The 26,037-nt window shown below is 41.0% G+C and overlaps 1 protein-coding gene across 7 annotated transcripts in view; it reads left to right on the top strand.

Annotated features, from left to right (window-relative positions):
* The window catches only part of NPAS3 (neuronal PAS domain protein 3), a 573,247-nt gene that overhangs the window by 370,719 nt on the left and 176,491 nt on the right, over window positions 1-26,037 (top strand). The window lies entirely within an intron of this gene.

The following is a 26,037-nucleotide window of genomic DNA, read 5'->3' as shown; positions in this document are numbered from 1 at the left end:
CAGCAATGTCAGGGAATTCCACAGAGCCCCGGAGCAGAGCCTGTACCAGCGGCTCTGTGTCCCGCGGGCCGCAGATGACTGCCGCAGGGGCCGCATGGGGCCCGCGGGCCGCTTGCTTGAGGCCCCTGGTGTAGACTGATGTATGAAATGCCTTTCCTCCACATGCAATGAACGACCCCTGGTCCTTTGTAAAGTCTTTGGAAAGAATAAGTAATGTGCCAGTTCTTCGTATTGATCACACTTGTAAATAAGATCAAATAAGAACAAGCCTGATTTTTCTGTACGAGGCTTTTGTCTGGTACAGTATTTAATGCTTTTGCAAAATTCAGATATATCATATCAGCCGCATGATCAACAACAAGATTTGGACTTACCTTCTCATAGAAATCAAGCAGATTGCTATGAGGACGTGGTGATATATATTTTTTTTTAAATGGCAGTATTTTTTAGTCAATGAAATTTAGTTATATGTCTGCAATAATAAATTGGGGACACATTTTCTATTAATTACACTTTTTTTAAGTTATGTTTTTATTAAACATTTTTCAAATATGGAAAAGCAGAACATAACAACAAATATATCCATGCTGTGCTCCTCATTAATCATACACCATAACATATCATTATACAAGGATAAAGGCGACCATCTATCTGTTAACTAAGTAAACCAGGAGGATATATGGATAAGGAGGATTTTCTGTATGTGGGGTTTTGCCTAAAAATAAATAAATCGATAGGCAATATTGTCCTTTCGAGGAGCAAGCAATCGGCGGCGAAAGAGAAGAAAACCAGGGAATAGGGAAAAACAGTCAGAAAGGGGAAGGAAGGGAGGGGGGGGGGGTAGGTGGACGCGCGTTTTATCTAATAGTAAAGCACACCACACTAAGAAAAGGGGAAGGGAGACTATGTATCGAATAGTATGTCACCCATCAATTAACGCTCCAAGTACCAAGTAGTAGAGCCAAAGCAATTTGTGAGCTTCTATTTTAAATGTGATGGGAGAAGGAGTATAAATTTATCCCATATTTTAAAAATGTTTACAACTCGTCTTTCTCTACAAAGGGAAGTCTCCACCCAGTCCATCCGAAATAGATAAGATAATTTTTCCCAAAAAAATACGAGTGGGATGAGCAGTCCCAATACAAACCTGTAGCATTGTTTTTCTTGCGTCTGCTGACATAGTGAAGCAGTTATTTATGACCTTTTAGGATTTTGATCATAGATGATGGCAAATTGTTGTATTTGTAACCAAAACGGGTTAAAGAGGCTCTGTCACCAGATTTTGCAACCCCTATCTGCTATTGCAGCAGATAGGCGCTGCAATGTAGATTACAGTAACGTTTTTATTTTAAAAAAACGAGCATTTTTGGCCAAGTTATGACCATTTTTGTAGTTATGCAAATGAGGCTTGCAAAAGTCCAAGTGGGTGTGTTTAAAAGTAAAAGTCCAAGTGGGCGTGTATTATGTGCGTACATCGGGGCGTTTTTAATACTTTTACTAGCTGGGCGCTCTGAAGAGAAGTAACATCCTCTTCTCTTCAGAACGCCCAGCTTCTGACAGTGCAGATCTGTGACGTCACTCACAGGTCCTGCATCGTGACGGCCACATCGGCACCAGAGGCTACAGTTGATTCTGCAGCAGCATCAGCGTTTGCAGGTAAGATCGACTTATATTTTTAATTGCTTTTATTCCTATATGGGATATTCATTGTATCCTATAAACATCATTTGTGTATTTGTAACATTCTTTTGATTGGTTTATAGTCCTATGTAGAGGATTACTTTGCTGAACATGTTGGCTGTTTTTATGAATGGTATCTGCGGTTGATGTGCATCCTATGTAGTATGCTGGAAAGTATTGGAAAATGTGCAGTTTGAGTAAAGATTAATTTAAAGCGGATCGGTCACCTGAATATGCTGTGCTATTTTAGGGCAGCATATTAGGGATCTAATAATAATAATACAATTAGTTCAAATGGCACAAAAAATATTGTGATGTTTGGCTAATAGAGCCTAACAAAGATCATAGAGGACTCCCCTTAACAGTGACTGACGGCTACTGTGTATGCATGCAGATACATGGCAGTCGTCAATCACTAAAGAGAGGGCGGGGGAGCCCACCCCTCCCCTACCCTTAGGAATTCAATAATAACTATTTGGCTGTGATCTTTGCTAGCTTTATTAGCCAAACAGCAATATTTTTTTTTTGTGCCGTTTGGACCAATAACATATTAACAGTTTGTAATGCTGAAAAAAGACAAAGGTCTATGTTGAACCAGTGGAAGGCAAAAACCGCCATGACTCCAAATATGGCAGTCAGAATAAATCCTTAGGAATTTAAATTACATAGTTAATACGGTGGAAAAAAAGACATTTGTCCTTCAAGTTTAACCAAGAGATGGGAGAGAACGTAGATGGAGAGAAAGGGTATGGGTAAACTTAAGATTTTTGTTTTATCCCTATTGATTCAGAAGAAGGGGAAAAAATCCATAAAGCATGAACTAATCTGCGCTAAAAAAGAAAATGTTCCCTCCGGATCCCAAGTGGCGATCAGACTGGAACAACTTTCAAGACAAGAATTCTATAAATTTACATGTTGCCCTTAGACGTCTCTTTTATAGACTATATAAACTAACAGGGTTATCCGGTGATATAAAATTGTTGGTCTATCCCCAGGATAAGTCATCAATAACTTATCGCTGGGGTCTGACTCTTGGCACCCCCTCTGAAAAGCTGTTGGTAGGGGCCGCTGTGCTACGCTGAGAGCTGCCTCACCTTCATTGCGTACACATCTCTGCACTTCATAACGCCGTCACATTTGTAGCAGCTGTGCTGTAAAGGATCTGCAAGGCACAACTTCTGTGTATACGCCCATAGGTAATCAGTCTGCACCTGAGTCTATGTCTCTGAGACTGACTCCATCTTCCACCACTCAGGATGGCAGGCTTAGGAGTGGGAGAGCCTATCGCAGCCTGGCCAGACGGAGCTAGCTCCCGCCCTCTGTTTTTTATACCTGCCTTTCCTGTTCCTCCTTTGCTTGTGATTCTTCTCGTGTGGTTTCCTGGCCCAGCTACAGCTTCTGACTATTTGATCCTGCTCCATACTGACCCTGGCTTACTGACTACTCTCCTGCTCCGCGTTTGGTACCTCGTTCACTCCTGGTTTGACTCGGCTCGTTCACCACTCTTGTTGCTCACGGTTTTGCCGTGGGCAACTGCCCCATTTCCCTTTGCCTTGTGTACCCTTGTCTGTTTGTCTCGTGCACTTACTGAGTGTAGGGACCACCGCCCAGTTGTACCCAATCGCCTAGGGCGGGTCGTTGCAAGTAGGCAGGGACAGAGTGGCGGGTAGATTAGGGCTCACTTGTCCGTTTCCCTACCCCCATCATTACATGTGCACCATATTGCAGCTTTGTTCATTCACTTGAATGGGAGGAAGCTGTAATACTATGCACAGCCGCTACGAATGTGATGGGTTTATGCAGAACAGTATTGTGTAAACAATGAAGGCGAAGCATCGCTCGCCGGAGCACCATGGCCCCTTCAGTTTGTTGATTGGCGGGTGTGCCCAGAGTTAGACCCCCACCAATCAGATATTGATGGCCTATCCGGTTAACCCTTTTAATTATTTGAATATTTTCTCATAACTCCATGCCCCTCATTAGTTTAGTTGTTTTTTGTTTTTTCCAACTCCAGGGCATCTTTTTTATAAGCTGGTGCCGAGAATTGAACTGCTTATCTTAGATGACGCCGCACTAATTCTTTGTAAAGCAGTAATATTATGTCACTTTAAATAAAGAACAATGTTCTGCTGGCCTTAGAAGCAGCTGATTGACATTGTATGCTGTTATTTAGTTTATGCTCTACAAGTACACCCAGATACCTCACAACAAGTGACTCTCCCAGTTGTACTGCCGCGAAGACATACAGTGCATGCAGGTTTTTTTAATACCCAGATTGCATAACTCTACGTTTATCCACATAAATCCTCATTTGCCAACTGGATGCCCAAACACTCAGTGTGTCCAGGTCGGCTATTAGTTTATGAACATCTTCCATATACTTAACTACAGTATATTGATATCATCTGCAAAAATAGAAACCGTGCTATTAATCCCATCCCCTATATCATTAATAAATATTTTGAATAATAGTGGTCCCAGCACTGAACCTGGGGTACACCACTTATAACCGCGGACCATTCAGAGTAGGAATCATTGACCACAACTCTCTGGATATGGTGTTTGAGACAATTTTCAATACAATGTTCTTTGGGGGGAGGATTAGGCAACAGGATAATGAGATCGATGTGTTACAAACAACATTGAAGATTAATATGCCCACAAAATTTCAAATGTGAAAAATTGGAAAGCAATTTAAAGAGGCTCTGTCACCAGATTTTGCAACCCCTATCTGCTATTGCTGCAGATAGGCGCTGCAATGTAGATTACAGTAACGTTTTTATTTTTTTAAAAACGAGCATTTTTTGCCAAGTTATGGCCATTTTTGTATTTATGCAAATGAGGCTTGCAAAAGTACAACTGGGCGTGTTGAAAAGTAAAAGTACAACTGGGCGTGTATTATGTGCGTACATCGGGGCGTGTTTACTACTTTTACTAGCTGGGCGTTCTGATGAGAAGTATCATCCACTTCTCTTCAGAACGCCCAGCCTCTGGCAGTGCAGATCTGTGACGTCACTCACAGGTCCTGCATCGTGTCGGCCACATCGGCACCAGAGGCTACAGTTGATTCTGCAGCAGCATCAGCGTTTGCAGGTAAGTAGCTACATAGATTTACCTGCAAACGCCGATGCTGCTGCAGAATCATCTGTAGCCTCTGGTGCCGATGTGTCCTCGCTCGTCTGACACGATGCAGGACCTGGGGAAGTGACGTCACAGCGTGATCTCTCGAGAACACGGCTGTGTCTGCACTGCCAGAAGCTGGGCGTTCTGAAGAGAAGTGGATGATACTTCTATACACAACGCCCAGCTAGTAAAAGTAGTAAACACGCCCCGATGTACGCACATAATACACGCCCAGTTGTACTTTTACTTTTCAACACGCCCAGTTGTACTTTTGCAAGCCTCATTTGCATAAATACAAAAATGGTCATAACTTGGCCAAAAATGATCGTTTTTTAAAAATAAAAACGTTACTGTAATCTCCATTGCAGCGCCTATCTGCTGCAATAGCAGATAGGGGTTGCAAAATCTGGTGACAGAGCCTCTTTAAAGTGTATGTTCACAAATTCAAGGAGTCTAGCAAGCAAAATAGGGGAACTTGGAACTGGATGAGCATATAGATATAGTTGGTGTTGTTGAAACATGGATGAACTCTTCACATGATTGGGCTGTAAATCCTCAAGGTTTTACGCTGTTTTGGAAAGACAAGGCAAATAGGAAAGGTGGTGGTGTATGTCTGTATGTGAGAAGTGATATGAAGGTGAGTGTGAAAGAGACAATAGTGGGTGAAGACTGTGAAGAGGTTGAAACCTTGTGGGTGAAATTACAAAGGGAGATAAACACTGAAAAAATATTTTTGGGTGTAATCTTTAGACCACCCAATATAACTGAGGTGATGGAAGTTCAGCTATATAAACAGATGGAGCGGGCTGCACAGGCTGGTACTGTAGTGATAACAAAAGATTTTAATCACCCAGATAATAATTGGTGTCATGGTTCGGCTTCAACAGCAAAGAAGAGAAATTTCCTCAACTTGTAGCAGGATCATTTTATGGCCTAGTGTGTGGAAGACCCAACTAGAGGTGAAGCTTTGTGGATCTGGTCATTTCCAATAATGCAGATCTTGTTGGGAATGTCAATGTTCGTGAAAACCTCGGTAACAGTGATCACAATATAGTTATATTTTACTTATACTGTAAAAAACAAACGCAGGCTGGGAGGGCAAAAACACTTAATTTTAAGAAGGCCAATTTCTCTAGATTGAGGGCTGCGCTTAACCCCTTCCTGTCGTAAACAACTCTCAGATTTTAATTTTCGTTTTTTCCTCCCCACCTTCCAAAAGCCATAACGTCTTTATTTTTCCATCGATATTAGTACTATGAGGGCTCGATTTTTGCGGGATGAGTTGTAGTTTTAATTTGGCGTATAATGTACTAGGAAACGGGAAAAAATTATTTGTGGGGTAGAAAATGAAAAAACAGCGATTCCTCCATGGCTTTTTGCGCGCCATTTTTACGGAATTCACTGTGCAATTAAAACAACATGTTAACTTTATTCTGTGGGTCAAAACGATTACGGCGATACCAAATATATATAGTTTTTTCTATATTTTACTACTTTTACAAGTAAAAACCTAAGTGTAAAAAATTATTTATTTTGTGTCGCCAAATTCCGAGAGCCATAACTTTTTTATTTTTCCGTTGATTAGTTGGTATGAGGGCTTATTTTTTGCGGGATAAGCTTTCGTTTTTAATCATACCATTTTGGTGTACATGCGACGGTTTGATCACTTTTTATTTTTTGTAGCAGGTTAGGTGACCAAAAAATAGACATTCTGGCGTTTACAATTTATTAATTTTTTTACAGCGTTCACCGTGCTGGTTAAATAATGATATATTGTAATAGTTCAGACTTTTATGGACTTTTTTGGTCACAGAGCTAATAGTGGCAATGTTAGTGCATTTGCACTTGTACTAAGCAATGACATTACTGCAGTCTGCACTGTGTATCAAACAGAAGCAGGTTGCATTTTGAATAAAATACAGTGATATCGTCACATTACAGTATATATCCCTAAAGACATAAACCAGTGACTAATCAAAACCTTACTAGGGAAAACAAACGAGGTATTTCAAACACTCAGTGAATTTAAGACTTTTATGGACGCGGCGATACCAATTATGTTTATTTGTTTAATTTTTTACTATGCTCTAGAGGGAAAATGGGAAAAGGGGGGATTTTTTCATTTTGAATAAAAAAAAATTTTTTTACACAAAAAAGAGGCTCTGTCACCAGATTCTCAAATCCCTATCTCCTATTGCATGTGATCGGCGCTGCAATGTAGATAACAATAACGTTTTGTTTTTTTTAAAACGTTAATTTTTGGCCAAGTTATGTGCTATTTTATATATATATGCAAATGAGCTTTGAAATGGACAATTGGGCGTTTTTTTTTCGTTATGTCCAACTGGGCGTGTATTGTGTTTTTAACTGGGCGTGTTTACGTGTATGACGCTGACCAATCAATGACCAGTCAGCATCATACACTCATCTCCATTGATTTACACAGCAGCGATGTGCAGCCACATACACAGAGATTAACGTTAATCGAGTGTCCTGATAATGAATACACATGAAATCCAGCCTGGACGTCATGTGTATTCAGAATTCTGACACTTCTGAATCTTTTCTGTGAGATTCCCGCAAGCCACGCGTAATCTCGCGAGATTACGGAGGTAAACGAGATTTAGTTTCCCTTGCTGGAAATCTCAAAGCAAAGAGTCAGAAGTGTCAGGATTCTGAATACACATGACGTCCAGGCTGGATTTTATGTGTATTCATTATCAGGACACTCGATTAACGTTAATCTCTGTGTATGTGGCTGCACATCGCTGCTGTGTAAATCAATGGAGATGAGTGTATGACGCTGACTGATCATTGATTGGTCAGCGTCATACACGTAAAGACACCCAGTTAAAAACACAATACACGCCCAGTTGTCCATTTCAAACCTCTTTTGCATATATATAAAATAGCTCATAACTTGGCCAAAAATTAACGTTTTAAAAAAACCAAAACGTTACTGTTATCTACATTGCAGCGCCGATCACATGCAACAGGAGATAGGGATTTGAGAATCTGTGACAGAGCCTCTTTAACTCATTTTTACTTTTTTTATTGGTCCCCCTAGGGGACTTCAACCAGCGATCGTTAGATCACTTTCACGATATAATGCAATACTAATGTATTGCAGTATATTGTGATTCTCACAGGCATCTATCAAGCTCTGCCGGAGGCAAAGATGGCGGACCTGGGGGTCTTCATTAGGCCATAGCAACCATCGCCCCCCCCCCCCCGTGCGATTGCGTTGCGGGGGGCGCGATGAGCTGTTAGAGGGAGTCGCCTCCCTCTTTCTAACGATTTAAATGCTGCAGTCGCTATTGACCGTGGCATTTAACGAGTTAAATGAGCGGGATCGCGCTCGAGCGCGATGCCGCTCATTACTCTGAAGTGTTGGCTGTAACATACACCAGCATCGTATGAAGCGGGGTCAATCCGTGAGCCCGTTCCATACTTCCCCTACCTGGCTATGACGTAACTGTATGTCATATGTCGGGAAGGGGTTAAGGACATAGACTGGAAACAACTAATGTCAAATAATGGTACGAACCATAAATTATTAATGAAAAATTACAAATTAAAATCCACTCTGTATAATTATATTGCAAAATTTATTGCTAAAGTTAACAAGAATAGACAACTAAAATTTAAACCCCACATGATTTACATCTCCTGATAAAAAGGCAATATATGACAAAAAAGGGCATTTGAAAAAAAACATGTAGGACCCCTAGATAGTGGTAATGGGGAGTTGGTAACAGAGGATCAAGAGAAGGTAGCGTTACTAAATGGGTTCTTCAGCTCTGTATATACAACAGGAGAAAGAGCATCTGATGTAGCTGGTGCCAGTGCTGTTAATACATCAATTAATATACTAAATTGGCTGAAGGTAGATATGGTCCAAGCTAAATAAAATAAATGTGCACAAGGCCCCGGGACCAGATGGCTTACACCCTAGAGTTCATAAAGAGCTTAGTTCAGTTATTTCTGTTCCTCTCTTCATAATATTCAGAGATTCTCTAGTGACTGGTATAGTGCCAAGGGACTGGCGCAGGGCAAATGTGGTGCCTCTTTTCAAAAAGGGCTCTAGGTCTTCCCCGGGTAATTATAGACCCGAAAGCTTAACATCCATCGTGGGAAAAATGTTTAAGTGGCTCTTAAAAGACTATATACAGGAGTATGTGACAAAAAATAGTATTATAAGTGAGAGCCAGCACGGTTTTACTAAGGACAGAAGTTGTCAAACCAACCTGATTTGTTTTCATTAAGAGGTAAGCAGAAGCCTAGACAGAGGGGCCGCTGTGGATATAGTGTTTTTGGACTTTGCAAAGGCATTTGACACTGTCCCTCCTAGACGCCTAATGGGTAAATTAAGGACTATAGGGTTAGAAAGTATTGTTAATAATTGGATTGAGAATTGGCTCAAGGATCATATCCAGAGAGTTGTGGTCAATGATTCCTATTCTGAATGGTCCCTGGTTATAAGTGGTGTACCCCAGGGTTCCGTGCTGGGACCTCTATTTTTCAACTTAATTATTAATGATATAGAGGATGGGATTAATAGTACTGTTTCTAGTTTTGCAGATGACACCAATCTATGTAATATAGTTAAGTCTATGGAAAATGTTCATAAATTACAATCTGATTTGGACACACTGTTTGGGCATCCACTTGGCAAATGAAGTTTAATGTAGATAAATGTAAATTTATGCATCTCGGTACCAACAATCTGCATGCAACATATGTCCTAGGGGGAGCTATACTGGGGGAGTTACTTGTTGAGAAGGATCTAGATGAACGTGTAGATCATAGACTAAATAAGATATTATCATATATTAAAAGAGACATGGACTTGTGAGACAGGGATATAATATTACCACTTTACAAAGCATTAGTGAGGCCACATCTAGACTATGCAGTTCAGTTTGGGCTCCAGTTCATAGAAAGGTTGACCGGGAGTTGGAAAAAATACAAAGAAGAGCAACTAAACTAATAAGGGGCATGGAGAATCTAAGCTATGAGGAAAGATTAAAAACATTAAACTTATTTAGCATTGAAAAAAAGATGATTAAGGGGGGATATGATTAACCTATATAAATATATTAATGGCACATACAAAAAATATAGTGAAACTGTTGCATGTAAAATCCCTGGCCTCAAAAGACAAGGGGGCACTCCCTTCTGTTTTTTTCCTATCTGGAAAAAAAATGTACAAGCTCCAGAAGCGATAAACCTTCTGTTATGAATTGCAAGTTGAGCAATTCCCCAAAGGCTGCTGGAGACTGCCAGGAGAAAGTGTGCAAATAAATCTGCAACCTCAAATCCATCACAACTCTGATTGACAGAGTCTAAGGCTACTCTAAATTCTTCGCCAGAGCCAACCGCAAGGCTGGATGGTTTTTGCGGCATACAACCCAGGTTGTCTTAGCAAAGTTCAGTGCTGTATAAGAGGTGCAATTCAGGCAAACCTGTACAGGAACCAGACAACCAGAGGGTAAACAAAACGTTCGAAACAGTAAGCAAGTGGATTTCCGGTAAAGCAGAGGTCAGAACCAGCCGTTACAAGATAATCAAAATCTGTAAACAAAGGATTATCCAAATACACGCCGAGGTCAATTTCCAAGAAGTCCAGAAATCATAGGTAGAGAGTGTAGGTAAGTAGCTTGATCAAAACACATGCAGACAGAAAAATCACAAGCAAAGGACATGTGGAGGAGGCCAGGTATAAATACTAACTCTACACCTGATAGGCAGAAGGACAGAGTAAAGAGATAAGCTCAAAGTAAAACCAGAACCGCCCAGAAGCTAGAACAGTAGTCATGGTGATTTTACTGTGGTGATTTACTTCTATACTGTGAGAACTGTGAATGTGTGGAGTAGCCTACCGCAGGAGCTGGTCACAGCAGGAACAGTAGATGCCTTTAGAAAGGCTTCAATAATTTCCTAGAACGAAATAATATTTAATCGCCTATGTCAATGTGGAAAATTCTTGTTTGAATGTAGATCAAGTCGGATTGCCAATTGGGATCAAGAGGGATTTTTTCCTTTTTAGGGAAGATTGGTTAATACCTTATGGGTAATTTTTATATTTATTTTATTTCATTTTTTTTAAACCTTCGTCTGGATCAATACGAGTAAAACAAAGTTCTATAATTTCTCCCATTCCTTGGTTGAACTTGATGGTTATATGTCTTTTTTCAACCGTACTAACAATGTAACTGTGTATAATGCAAGCTATGCAATACTAGACTATAATAAAACGTACAAATATAAACATTCCTGCCTCAAACACACCTTCCTAACCTCTCAACGACCACTATATAGTGTTTTTACGGTTGGCCGTTCAGGCTAGTTCTTCTAAAGCGCCGCCTTTTCACGACGGCACTTCAGAAGAAATTTACCCTCATTGTTTGGGGTTCTCCTGAAGCCGAGGCTAATGCTAACAGCCTCGGGCTTCAGGTCAACGATCGGAGACCAGTAGCAGTGGTCTCTGATCGTATTTAAGCCCTCAGATTTGGTGGTCAATAGCGACCACCACATCTGAGTAATTTTAGAGGGAGGGGAATCCCTCTCTCACCCCACCAGCACACCCACCCACTAACAAAGGCCCCCAGGTCTGCCTTTAGTGATTGCCTGTTAGGCCATATCAGAGGCCATAACAGATGCCTGCAATACAGAAGTATTGCAGTGTATTATAAAAGCGATCAAAATATCGCATAGTGAAGTCCCCTAGTTGGACTAAAAAAAAAGTAAAAAAAAGTTTAATAAAGTTTGTAATAAATAAATAAAATTCCCAAGTGAAAAAAATTAAAATTTCCCCTAAAAAAGTTTTGATGGGGGACCGAGCACTGAGACCCCCACCAATCGCTAAAACAAAGCGGCAGAAGCGCTCGTGTGAGCGCTCAGATGCTTTAATTCTGTTTGGCTTTTTTCAGAAAGGCGATGTATCGGAGTAGGGACTCATAGACTTTCTATTGAGCCTGTAGTCCAATACATTGATTTCCGGGAAAAAAACAAACAGAAACAAAGCGGCTGAGCGCTTCTGTTGCTTCGTTTTAGCGATAGGTGGGGTTCTCAGTGCTCGGACCCCCACCAATCAAAACTTCTGTCATGTCACTATGGCATGTCAAATGTTTAGTTACACTTTAAGTCCGATCAGGGCCCTATCTGCATGGAAATTGTATGTCCTCACTGTGTTTGTATGGGTTTTGTCTGGCAACTTTGTTTTTATTCCACACTTCAAAAACAAATGGATATATCAGTCAGCTTTCTATATTTGCCCTAGTGTGTGCCAGATATGTAAATTAGATTATAGGTTCTACTATGGGTAGGGAAGGACTGATAAAGTAAATAGTGTTTTATTTTCTAACTTTATTTCGATTACATATAGAACCACAGTACAATATGCTATAGGTACCTGCAGCGTCCTTAATTTGTGTTCCAGTATTATTGATATCGATATAACGAAACACACAATTGTCTTTTTGCTTCCTACTTTGCATACACTGTAATGAATGGGTTACCAACTAGACAAAATAAAAACATAAAAATCTTCTCTTCTGAGTGTTCTAGCCCCCTTCACCTGTGAATGAGCAGCAGAGGGGAGGTGATCTGTGTGATCTCCCCAGGGAGGAGCAGGTAAAAGCCTCACACGCATATTCTGCCTGCTTTTAAAGTCTAATAGCATTTTAAGGTTATTATCTATTTCAGATCCACGGCAAGGGTCAGGGTTCACGGCTGGCGGACATCCTCTTTCCTCCCTTCACCAACACCCTGGCTTCTGACTGACAGCAATCAGTCAGGTTCTGGCCTCCCGAGAAAGAGAGAAAGAGAAGGGGGGAGGGTCCAGAGGTCGGGAACGGGCAAGATTCAGCTGTCATTTTTAATTATCTAAATGATATTCAGAGCGCAGAGCATCCTGTCTGTCAGCCCAGCCACATTAGCATGGCAGTGTTTGTGTGAAGAAGGGGGATGAATATAAGAATTAAGGATGCAGACAGACAAAATGGAATAGCTGCATGAATTATAAAATCCCCCCATCCCTAAAAAAAAAAGAAGAATAGGTGAAAGGGGGAGAACTAATGGTTTTCTCTATTGAACAGAAGAAAGAGTAGATGAACTATAGAGCGGAGAGATGGTCTGTACACTGGCTACCTCTTCAGTCTTAAAGCAAATGTTTCCGAAAATTGTAACGTGAACATTAAAGGTGTGTGTCTGGTGTGATGGCTCGGAAAGATGGAGAGTGACAACGGAACTCTGGGCCTGAGCAATTTATATGCAAATGGATATTTAGGCTTAAGAATTACAGCATGCTAACAAAAGCTTACAATCTAAAACTGCAGGGGGAGCTAAAAAAAAAAGGGCAACTTCTGTACTCCCCACCCTGTTAATGCAAATGCCAGCTAGCCGTTTGTGTGGCTGTGTGGCAATTTCGTTCAACTTTCACAGGGGGTTGTAGAAAACCAGTATTTTATACTAATCAATATCAACTAATAATGCATGACGTAGTAAAGCTGGCCATACAAATGAGAGTAAATTCATCTGAACCTGCCATTGACAACATCCGTGGGTGACAACCTCAGTGGCAGGTAAAATGGTGGCCAAATTACTTGTCACCAAACTTTTCAGAAAAAAAAACATTTAAAGAAATTTTAAAATTGCATCAGTGAAACCAATTTAAACCTGAAAAAGAAAATATACATAATTATATATTCATTGATTTCCCAGTGCTCATTTACTAACATTGCATCAGGCAGTTTCTACTCTCTGTAAGCAAATCGTTTTTTCGGTTCTTTACAAATGTTGTAGCTAATATGAAAAGCTCCCCTGGATTTGGTTTGCACCCCAACTAACATTTAATTAATATGGCTTCTTGTTCCTTATTGCAAACAGGGTTAATGTCTTGTAGTGCCTGTTTGCATTCAACTTCACAGCCAAGTGAGGCCATTTTTTCTCCGCCACGCATCTGCTTGACAGCCCCTAATAATAACACACGAGGACAGTCAGACAGAATGAAGACAAATACGGCGACTTCTCACAGAATCTTAATGTCCCAATGCTCGTGGGAATCTCTTATCAGCAGGCAGCACAGTGTGCGTGCTGCAGGAGGCCAGGCGGAAGCGTGTGTACATCACCGCTACAAATGTTCATTCTATAAATGCGCATGTATGTACTAATCATCAACAAATAATCACATATACTATATATATTAATGATCCGGCACCGGATGATTCTCCGTTATTTTAACTGGATAGGTTGGTTCCTGGTGACTGAATAGACACTTGCTGGCAAACCTAGACCATCCCGTCTGAAGCTGGCAATCATCTGTAGCATTGAAGTAAATGCAATCTTGCCACAGACTGTATCACGCCTGCCACATATATGAATCTGAACTAAACATCCTACAACTGAAGAGTCCTTTAGAGAACCTGTCATTATGACTGAACTATTAAAAGAAGGACAATAATATAATGCCCTAAGGGTATGTGCACACGATAACGTCAATTACGGCTGAAATTACGGAACTGTTTTCAGGAGAAAACAGCTCCTGAATTTCAGACGTAATTGCTCGTACTCGAGTTTTGCGAGGCGTCCATTACGGACTTAATTTGGAGCTGTTCTTCATTGAAGTCAATGAAAAACATCTCAAATTACGTCCCAAGAAGTGTCCTGCACTTCTTTTGACGAGGCTGTTATTTTACGCACCGTCTTTTGACAGCGACGCGTAAAATTACAGGTCGTCGGCACAGTACATCGGCAAACCCATTGAAATGAATGGGCAGATGTTTGCCAACGTATTGGAGCCATGTTTTCAGGAGTAATTCGAGGCGTAAAATGCCTCCATTACGCCTGAAAATAGGTCGTGTGAACCATGTGATAGGCCATGTGACTTTACAGAACCCTACTCTATTAAGGCCTAGGACCTTTTATACAATTGCATAAAGAAATATGGGGAAAATACAGATACATAATATTGATCATTGTGTCTACATTCACCTCAGTATTCATGTCCATATAGTATCTCTATTTTGTCAGTATTTTGTTCTTTTAAGTAAATACCATTTTTCTTCATCTAAATTCTGTGCTGATTAATTTCTTAACCACTTGGGGACACAGACAGGCCATATGGACACAGCCCCTCCTTTTTGTAATATACAGCTGATACCTGCTAGTGATGGCACGGGCTCAGCTTCTAAGCCCGCGCCATCATGGAAAGTTACGTGGGGAAGCACTAAGACACTAGTGCCCACGACATTGTATCTGCATAGTGGCTGGAGTTTTGTTTTTCTGTTAGGCATCATTCACATGGCCGTTACTGTTTTGCAGACCGCAAAACATGGTTCCTAGTGTCTTCCGTGTGCTGTCCGTTTTTTTGGCGGACCCATACACTAGAATGGGGAGACTGACAAGAATATGACATGTTCTATAATTTTGCGTAACAGACACACGGGCGTGGCTCCATAGTAATTAATAGTTAAGCACGCTTTCTGCAAAAAAAAAAATGAATAGAACACTGAAGAAAGCAACGGTCGTGTGCAGGAACCCTTATTTAGAGTTCAAACGTAACCGATCTGTTGCAGCAAATCGTGCGTATTTGGTGAGTATTTCATTGCGGAATTTCATTTCATCGCATGCATTGTTTTTCAATTATTAAATTCCTCAACAAATACGCAAACATTAAAAGAAAATTTCCACAGCATGTGGATGAGATTTATACAAATCTCATCCACTTTGCTGGTACCGTAAAAACTGCAGAACTTCCATCTACAATTCCGCAGATATTCTGCAGAGTGTAAGCAAGGCCTAAATCTCCTGTGTAGACATTGGAGGGATATTTATCCAAACTAGCGCAAGGCAAAAGTGAAATAGTTGCCCTTGGCAACCAATCAGATTCTACCTCTCATATTTCAGAGGCCCCTTGGGAAAAAAAAAACAGCAACCGGATTGGTAGCCATGGGCGACTACTACACTTTTACTTATAAGCATATAAGCTTCCTGCATACTGTTATACATTAAACTCTAGAATAACACGTTATACCTTGAGCACCATAACGCCCTCTTGTGGCAGCTGATAATGAAATTAATCAGCAAATAATTTTGTAGCTAAAAATAATATTATGATAATAGGTCAAGCTCTATGTTGTTTCAGTGCTATTCATCTGTATTTTCATCGGTATGGGCATTACTAATTCCATGTTGCGTACAGATACAAATATCAGCATTGTGAGAAACTAGACATAGACCGCACATCCACAATATATTCGTTGATCTGAGCCGCAGAATTTATAAACACGAACATGAGGTTCCTTGTTAACATTTTGATCAAACTGTATAAGCCCACTTGCCGCTTCAAGGCGACCTCTTTCAAAGTGGGTCCCTACTCTATCGGTTGCAGCACCGCATGGTGGCCACTGCCATAAACAGCAATGCTCCTGCAGAAGGAGCAACCCAGGGGCCCAAAAGCACCCATGTTATCAGGCTGTGCCAAGCCTCCTTGGCTCTGGGCCATGTCCCCTCACAAGTGCAGCACTACAACAACAGATGCCACCACACAGCACCACAACATTTGAACAGATGGCACAAGCTCACCTTACCATGCGCTCCCAGTGGCCAACTGAGAGCGCAAGCAAGAGCAGAAACACTTATGAGGTCATTCCTAAATTAAAATAAGCTGGGCCAAATGTGTGGAGTGCTGGTGCCAAGTAAAATAAAAAAAAGTAGGAGGATAGACTATATAATATATAACTATATAATATCAGCATTGTGAGAAACTAGACATGGACCGCATCTATCTATCTATCTATCTATCTATCTATCTATCTATCTATCTATCTATCTATCAATCCTGGTGTACTTTTATACAGACTCCATTGACTTATTTTTGGGAATTTTTGGGCCATCATACAGGATCTTCTGTAGCATGTAGTATATTGAAAATTGCAGAATGCATTTAGAAATACAGCTGTGTAGGAATATGTATGTGCGAATAACTCCATAGAATAACATTGACTCTATATTGAGACCCCATTCTATACGAGCAGATCGTAGTTTCCTAATTTACTCATGTGCATGAGGATTTCGTGAACATTTTTATTTTTATTTATTCTTGTATGTAAACTTTTTATATAAACATCTAAACTCCCATTGCCAACCATTCTGCTTTGTGTGTCAGACTTACTCTGGGAAACTGAATAAGATGTGTGTGCCCCCTGGAGGTTCCTAGTGGAAGTGTAGTATCACCAGTCGTTGAAGTGGATTATATAAAACAAAACACAAATTCCTGATAAGTAGTCTGCATATCTTTCACACTAAGCTTTAAAGGCTATGGAAACTTATTTTTTTTTAAATAATGCTTGTATTTTGGGATACTAAACACTTTTGTACTATACTTTTATTAAACATTTTGCTTTGTTTCCACTCTGCAGCTTCTATGTAAAACTCGGTAGCAGTGATCACAATATATTTTACCTATACGGTAAAAAACAAATACAGGCTGGGAGGGCAAAAACACTTAATTTTAAGAAAGCCAATTTCCCCAGGATGAGGGCTGCAATTCAGGATATAGACTGGGAAGAACGAATGTCAAATAACGGTACAAATGATAAATGGGAGATTTTCAAATCTGCTTTGGGTAATTATAGTTCAAGATTTATTCCTATAGGTAACAGGTATAAACGACTAAAACTAAACCCCACATGGCTTACACCTTCTGTAAAAAGGGCAATACATGACAAAAAAAGGGCATTTGAAAAATACAAATCTGACGGTACAGCTGTAACCTTTGTAAATTATAAAGAGCTTAATAAAATCTGTAAAAAGGTAATAAAATCAGCAAAAATACAAAATGAAAGGAAGGTGGCCAAGGATAGTAAAACAAATCCCCAAAAATTCTTCAAGTATATAAATGCAAAAAAGACAAGGTCTGAACATGTGAGCACGGTTTTACTAAGGACAGAAGTTGACAAACCAACCTGATTTGTTTTTATGAAGAGGTGAGCAGAAGTCTAGACAGAGGGGCCGCTGTGGATTTAGTGTTTTTGGACTTTACAAAGGCATTTGACACTGTCCCACATAGACGTCTAATGGGTAAATTAAGGACTATAGGTTTAGAAAGTATCGTTTATAATTGAATTGAGAATTGGCTCAAGGATCATATCCAGAGAGTTGTGGTCTATGATTCCTACTCTGAATGGTCCCCGGTTATAAGTGGTGTACCCCAGGGTTCAGTGCTGGGACCATTATTATTCAACTTATTTATTAATGATATAGAGGATGGGATTAATAGCACTATTTCTATTTTTGCAGATGACACCAAGCTATGTAGTAATGTTCAGTTTATAGAAGATGTTCGTGAATTGCAAGCGGATTTAAACAAACTGTTTGGGCGTTCACTTGGCAAATGAGGTTTAATGTAGATAAATGTAAAGTTATGCACCTGGGTATGAACAACCTGCATGCATCATATGTCCTAGGGGGAGCTACACTGGGGGAGTCACTTGTTGAGAAGGATCTGGGTGTACGTCTAGATCATAAACTAAATAATAGCGTGCAATGTCAATCAGCTGCTTCAAAGGCCAGCAAGATATTGTGGTGTATTAAAAGAGGCATGGACTCACGGGACAGGGATGTAATATTACCACTTTACAAAGCATTAGTGAGGCCTCATCTAGAATATGCAGTTCAGTTCTGGGCTCCAGTTCATAGAAAGGATGCCCTGGAGTTGGAAAAAATACAAAGAAGAGCAACGAAGCTAATTAGGGGCATGGAGAATTTAAGTTATGAGGAAAGATTAAAATAATTAAATCTATTTAGCCTTGAAAAAAGACGACTAAGGGGGGACATGATTAACTTATATAAATATATTAATGGCACATACAAAAAATATGGTGAAATCCTGTTCCATGTAAAACCCCCTCAAAAAACAGGGGGGCACTCCCTCCGTCTGGAGAAAAAAAGGTTCAACCTGCAGAGGCGACAAGCCTTCTTTACTGTGAGAACTGTGAATCTATGGAATAGTCACCGCAGGAGCCGTCACAGCAGGGACAGTAGATGGCTTTAAAAAAGGGTTAGATAATTTCCTAGAACAAAAAAGTATTAGCTCCTATGTGTAGAAATTTTCCCTTCCCTTTTCCCGTCTCTTGATTGAACTTGATGGACATGTGTCTTTTTTCAACCGTACAAACGATTTAACTAAGTATCCAATGTATATAGAAGCTGCAGAGCGAAATTTTCTGCCGAATCCGACAGTGAACTGGAGTGACGACTCAGCTTCTGTGTGCCAGACACTTCATCTAACCCTAAGGTTTTTTGCAGGCGGAAAAATTTGCCTCAAAATTCCATTAGTAATTTTCGGGCAGGTTTTGATCTGCCTGCACACTGTTTGCGGCGTTTTTTGCAGCGGCCACTGAGCGCCGTGGGCAAAAAACGCAGCGAAAACCACTTTCTCTGCCTCCCATTGATGTCAGAGACGGAAACGCCTGAAGAAAGGACATGACGCTTCTTTTTCCTGCAAGCGTTTTTTTCCACTCGTGGGAGGCGATTTCGGATGTTTTTTGGCGCGGTTTCTGTGTCAAAAACCGTGCCATAAAACTCTGTGTGGACTAGGCTTAATACTGATCAAATCTAATTTGATTAACTTAGATTTGATCAGTATTAGGCCATGTTCACACAGCATATGTTCAGACTGAAAAAGACCAGGCAAAAGAGAAAATATCCTATGAAATTCATGCGTTTTTGGAGCAGATTCTCAAATAGTTCTTTTACTTTTGCAAGTGTTTCCAAAGGCATATTTTGTTAGCATTTTTTTGAAGTGTAAAAGGGGAAAAATTAGCTTGTAAAACGCTTCAAGAAGTGACGTCACTGCTTTTTTCTGAAGCACATTTTAAGGAGGCTTTTTTTTCACCAGCGTAAATATGCGCCTCATATAAACTACACAATTGCCCTTTGAAATAAATGGGAAGGTGTTTGTAGGCGTATTTCAAGTGTATTACGGAGTGTAATACGAGTGTGCCATGGGAACATGGCCTAAGGGTTAGAAGAGGTGTCAGAGGCACACAGGAGCCGCTGTCATCCGACCCGTCAGTCCAGCCTATTGATGGATTCGGCTGATAACGACGTTGTGCAGCTTCTATGTACAGGTACAGTGGATATTTAGAAGATATAGAACTTACACAAAGCAAAAATGTTAAGAAAATTATATTAGAAAAGTGCTTAAAGTGTAGCTAAACGTTTGACAAACTTCTGACATGTCATAGAGACATGTCAGAAGTTTTGATTGGTGGGGGTCCGAGCACTGAGACCCCCACTAATCGCTAGAACGAAGCAGCTGAAGCGCTCGTGTGAGCACTCAGTCGTTTCGTGTTTATTCGGCTTTTTCCGGAAAGCCGATGTATTAATGTACGGGCTCATAGACTTTCTATTGAGCCCGTACACGGATGCTAGGATCCAGGCTCCCTGCAGTGTGTTCTGTCCGGGACTTGCGGCCGAAATACGTTCCGTCCTTTATGGACAGAACATGCTCGTGTGAATCCAGCCTAACAGCTCCCAATTATATATATATTCTGGGTCTCTCTCCCTATTCAATGTTAGGTTCACATACCAGCACCTTCCTAACGCCGTGTTCCTAGCAGTGTCTAATGACAGCAGATTAGCATGCATTACAAATAGCCTAAATAATGAATTATTCAACTTGGTGTAATTATCACCTCACCCTCTAATGCAATTACTTGATGCCTTTCGTGGTTATTTCAGGGCTTTGACTCTACCTGCTGGGTGCCATTTAAAGGTGCGTATCCTTCTAATTGCTCAGGGAAAAAAATGCACTTTAAACAAATATACCCTGTGAGCCGTTTGAAATAAAGGAAGGAGGGGTGAATGAGTGGTTTATTCTGGACTTCACAGCTAGACTAGTAATTCTCTACCATTTCCTCATCTAAGAGACCTGGTGCAGGAAAAACAAAATACATGGGGGGCAATTTAGTAAGACTAACGTTTCATACGCCACTTTAAAAGAAAGAAAAATTGGAGTAATGTAAGACTGATTTATTAAGACTGTGGCAATGACTGCGGCCGTTCGCCATCCATTCTGGCACTCCTCTTCTCCCCTACAGGTCCCGTCATCATTCTAGCGCAGCTCAAACAAGGTCCTGTGACTTTTGGGCTCTTTTGTGACTTTTCTATGCCAGAAAACTGGCATAGAAAGGTTAATAGTTGAACTATATTTCTCTTTGCACTGGAAAAGGCAGTCACTAGTTGCTGGGATGCATATTAGTGTAGTGTTATATATTTAACATCTTTTAATTTACTGATTGTAGACGATGTGGTAAATATGTCAAAAATTTATATAAAATTGTTATACTGTATTTATTTCTGCGAAAACTTGGTAACCACCAATATTCCCACCAATACATCTCCTGTATGAGTTGAGCTTTACTAGAATCCTAAACAAATTGTCTAGTTATGTGATTTTCGGGATTTATTTCTGTATAACTAAGCAAGTCTGAAAAATCAGTTTAAAAATGTGTTCCGACAATATATCCTTCAGGTCCAAGGCCCCTTAGTTCTAGGCAACATGGGCGTCTCAGTGGTTTTGACCCACACTGACCAGAACTTAATAGCATATCTTATCGATATTCTATTAAAGCATATTGACTGGTTTTGTTAGTAGACAAACTGCTACATTACAGTTTTCAAACATGCATAAAATAGATAGGAATTCGACTCTGACAGGTAATAAGTATGTACTGTGCATCTTTATTGTAAAATAACTTACAAACCATTACCAAGTGTAGATTAGTACTGAAAAGGTGTATTCACATGCAGCAGATTAGTTGCAGAAACTTCTGCGACTGTCCCTTTTATTTGAAGAGAACTTGCAGAAATCCATGAGCTTTCTGCCAAAACATCCTCATTCAGTCGCAGAAATCCTGCAACAAATCTGCCCGGTGCGAATTCAACTAAGGCTATGTTCACATCTGCGTCAGGGCTCCGTTCCGATGTCCCGTCGGAGCGGAGCCCTGACTGACACAAACTGAAACCATAGGTTTCCGTTTCCATCACCATTGATTTCAATGGTGACGGATCCGGTGCCAATGGTTTCAGTTTGTCTCCGTTGTGCAAGGGTTCCGTCGTTTTGACAGGTTGAATACCGTAGTCTAATTCCGTCCCGACGGAAAGCTCTGTCGGAACGGAGCCCTGACGCAGTTGTGAACATAGCCTAAAGTGGAAAACTCTTCAGGTTTGAGCAGTAAACTTCATCATTGCTGTTTTTTTTTTTTATTTAAACTCTACAAGAAGAGTTTACTACATAGAGTGTTGTTGTATCATGCACTTTCAGGATGTGGTAGAGCATGTTAAGTATGCCAATGACCTAAAATATAAATTAATATTTACAATGCCTGATTTCCCCATTAACTTGAGAGGTAACGCAGTTATTTATGATTCCTCGCTGTAGGCAGGGATCTGACTCCTCCAGCACAACTACCATCAGATATTGGATGAAAGTCTGCCAGCCACCATAGCTATTAGATTCTCAATAAATCCAGCACTTTATTATAAAAAGATTCAGATAATTGTGCTGTCAGGCTGTTTACAGAAGGGGGCGCTACTGTGCAGATCTACCTGTGCCCTTGGTAATCTGGCCGTTTCATGTTTCTCCGAAATGCTGAACTTTCCTATTAAATTACCATCAAATTTAAAAAGTATGAAAATCATTCTATATATGATATGATATTTACAGGGGGCTGTCTCCAAGAAAACTTCCATGACTGTAATAATACGCTTTTTACCTATTATACATTTTTACTTTAGTTGTGAAAGATGTTAGCATTCCATACTTGTGAAGAACATGAAGTTGGCACATGCGGCATTGTACAGATTACTTTATTTGACATGGAAGCTTCTCCTGGAAGAAGGAGGTATCAAGATGTCACACGGAGGAACAGGACTGTCACAACAGACCACATTTATCGCTGCCGTTTGATTAATCTGTTAATCACAAAGTGATGCATGCTGGGAGCGACGTTAGTAAAGTGCTTTGATAAACATATCGTGGGACTAGGACAGTGACTTGGAACCATGTTGTCTGTATTGAGATTTGGTGTTAGCAGTGCTCACATTATTACTTTGACAATCTGTTCTATCAACTATTTCAATATAAGCACATCTCTATCAAGTAACAGAATGTCAGATGTAACCCAATGTATTCAATCACATTCAGTCATCTGCGAAGTCTTTACATTTAATTAAATTTCTTCAGTAAATGTTATAATAAACATATAAATCTAGGGTGTATATACCATAGAGACAACCAATAATGCACCTATGGAGTCAACCATTAAGGGGGACCCTAACTCAATGCACAAAACTCCCCCTATCTATATGGGAAACTACCTGGTGGTTATGTTACCATTCTTACCTAAAACAAATAAGGAGGCAAATAAACTCCAGTTCCCCCATTACCGTGATGGGAAGATCTGTTGATGCGAATCAGCCAGGATCTCTTGTCATTCTTTTCTATTGGGCCATGCACCTTTGTCTGCACCCAAACCAGCATTACCATTAGGCTTTATTCACATGAGCCTTGATTACGTCCGCATGACGGCCGTTAAAACAACGGCCGTCGGGGGGGCGTGGCCAACTGCCGACAGGACCGGTCGCATGATTTAGGAGCTCCGCTCTCGGCCCCGATTTCCCTGCATTTATCCTGCTGACATACCGCTACAATTACTCACAGAGCCAGAAGACGACCTCGCCGACGTAGAGAGGGTAAAATGAATCGCACACGGCAATCCATGGCTGCAGAGAAGTTGAAGGAGTTTGCCCGCGCGGCTCCTCAAGATGGCGCCGACGCTACTTCTTCCTTGCCGCCTCCCCCACCAGAGAGTGCACAAGAAGATGTCCCGCCTGCTCCTGAGTCAGAGCTTACGCTGGCACAGGTATCAACCAGACTCCTGGATGCCATACAGCTCTCCACCTCTTCCCTGACAGGAAAGATCGCTGAAGTGAAGTCGGATGTGGGTCTCCTCAGGCAGGACCTGCAGAACTTAAGGGACCGGGTGAGGAAGACGGAGGACCGCATATCTGGGCTAGAAGATAAAGTGGCGCCACAGACAGGGAAGCTGGCACAGTTAGATAGAGTGGCTACTCAATGGCTACAACGAGCAGACGACCTGGAAAATCGTCTGAGACGCAATAATATACGGATCCTTGGGCTTCCACAGCGCTGTGAAGGCAGAGACCCCTGCTCCTTTATCGAAGCCTGGTTTAAAGAAATTCTACCGAATGCTGTATTATCGCCGTCTTATACTATTGAAAGGGCGCACCGTGTACCTGGCAGACCACCACCGCCTGGAGCCCCACTGAGACCCCTGCTAGCACGCTTCCTCAGCAGCCGAGAACGGGACGCTATCCTGCAAGCTGCCCGTATACATGTAGAAATCCGATTCCAGAATGCCACTATCCTGCTTTTTCCGGATTTTTCTGCTGCATTACAGAAAACGAGGGCTTCCTTTGTACAAGTCAAGAAGCGGTTGCAAGATCTTCAAATTTCTTATTCAATGGCGTTTCCAGCACGATTGAGAGTTATGCATCAAGACAAGACGGTTTTCTTCAACACTCCGTTGGAAGCGGATGAATGGCTGACTTCCCTGGGTCGCTCTCCTCGAAGATAGAACTGGGGACTGCAGCAATATATGGAACTGTTCACCGTGAACACTTTTCTCTACCTGCCTTCCTGCACGGGATTTCGTTTTGGATGTCCAGATGAGTATTAGCCTGTCTTATCCTGAAATGGTGTCCTCATGCAAGTTTTGCCTTATATTATTCTTGTAATTTTTCATATGCAAGTTCTGAGAGAAGAGTTGCGGAACATTTAGTAATACGGCTGTTTATTGTTATATTGATGTAATTGGGACTGTGAGGCAGATGACTATAAAGGGTATCATTTACTGTACATATGACCTCTCAATTTAATTTGGTAATTTGAATAACGGGCGGGTGGAAGCTGGCCTTTCTTTTCTAGAGCAACAGTATGCAAAGTTTGTAGTTAGCGGACAATTATCCGCGAAATTGGGAATCATAACGCCGGTTCCTTTATTTCACTTGTGCCTTTTTCTTTTCCTTTGTTCTTGCTCACCTGTATTAGTCATCTGATATATAGGTGATCCCCCGTTTTGCCTCAACTATCACGTCTGTGATACAAAAACACGTAACAATTAGTGCGTAGCATTGGTTGTTCTATATTTGTTATTGTTGATAACCTAACTGTTTTACTGCATATCTCAACTGACGGTATTTTTTATTGCTCTCTTATTGGTTTATCCTTAACTATTGAAGTATTATGACATTATCTATTCTCTCTGTGAATGTGAGGGGTCTGGGAGACTCCCATAAGAGGAACCTGACTTTTTCATTTATCCGGCAGCAAGGTCCGCAGAAAATATGCCTTCAGGAGACACATCTTATAAAATCTACTACCAGCTGCTTAAATAGAACATGGATTCAGTGGTCGGCCAATTCTACACACAGTACATATTCTAGAGGGGTTTCCATTTTGATACATAGATCGCTCAGATGGGAACCGGATGTGGTGCAGGCGGACAAGGAGGGCAGGTCAGTCTTCATACACGCGTGGATTGAAGGACAGCAGTTCGTACTGATTGGACTTTATCTTCCTCCTCCGGCCTCCATGAATGTGTTATATGAGGCGGCTAGGTTTGCATCCCAATTCCCTGCGGCTGGAGTGATTTGTATGGGAGACTTCAACCTTCTTCTAGATCCTTCCACAGACAAATTTTATCCTGGACTTGTGCCCGGACATCTACCCAGGTCTTCTCTGCTGGCTGGATTCCTGGGGGAGATGGGTTGGATGGATATGTGGAGGCAGCGCCATCCCAATGGCCGCGAATACACATGCTTCACACCTGGAAGAAACTCACTGTCCAGGATTGATTATGTGTGCAGTAACGCCAAAACCTACAGTATGCTAGAGCTTATATCACATTTACCAGGAGCAATGTCGGATCACTCGCCTATAATAGTAAAGCTCAACCTACGACCCCAACACCTGTATAGAGGACCTAGGAAAGTTCATCTATTCTGGCTTAAAGTATTTGGGGATCAGGACCGCATCCCGGATCAATTGACGGTGTTCTTTGCAGAAAATCTTCCCTTTGACAACCACTCAGCCTTATGGGACGCACTGAAAGCATACCTGCGAGGGTGTTTGCAGTCCTCGAT

The sequence above is a fragment of the Rhinoderma darwinii genome, chromosome 12 (assembly GCF_050947455.1).
Source record: "Rhinoderma darwinii isolate aRhiDar2 chromosome 12, aRhiDar2.hap1, whole genome shotgun sequence".
NCBI classification, from domain to species: domain Eukaryota; kingdom Metazoa; phylum Chordata; class Amphibia; order Anura; family Rhinodermatidae; genus Rhinoderma; species Rhinoderma darwinii.
This window is presented reverse-complemented; position numbering and strand designations above follow the sequence as displayed.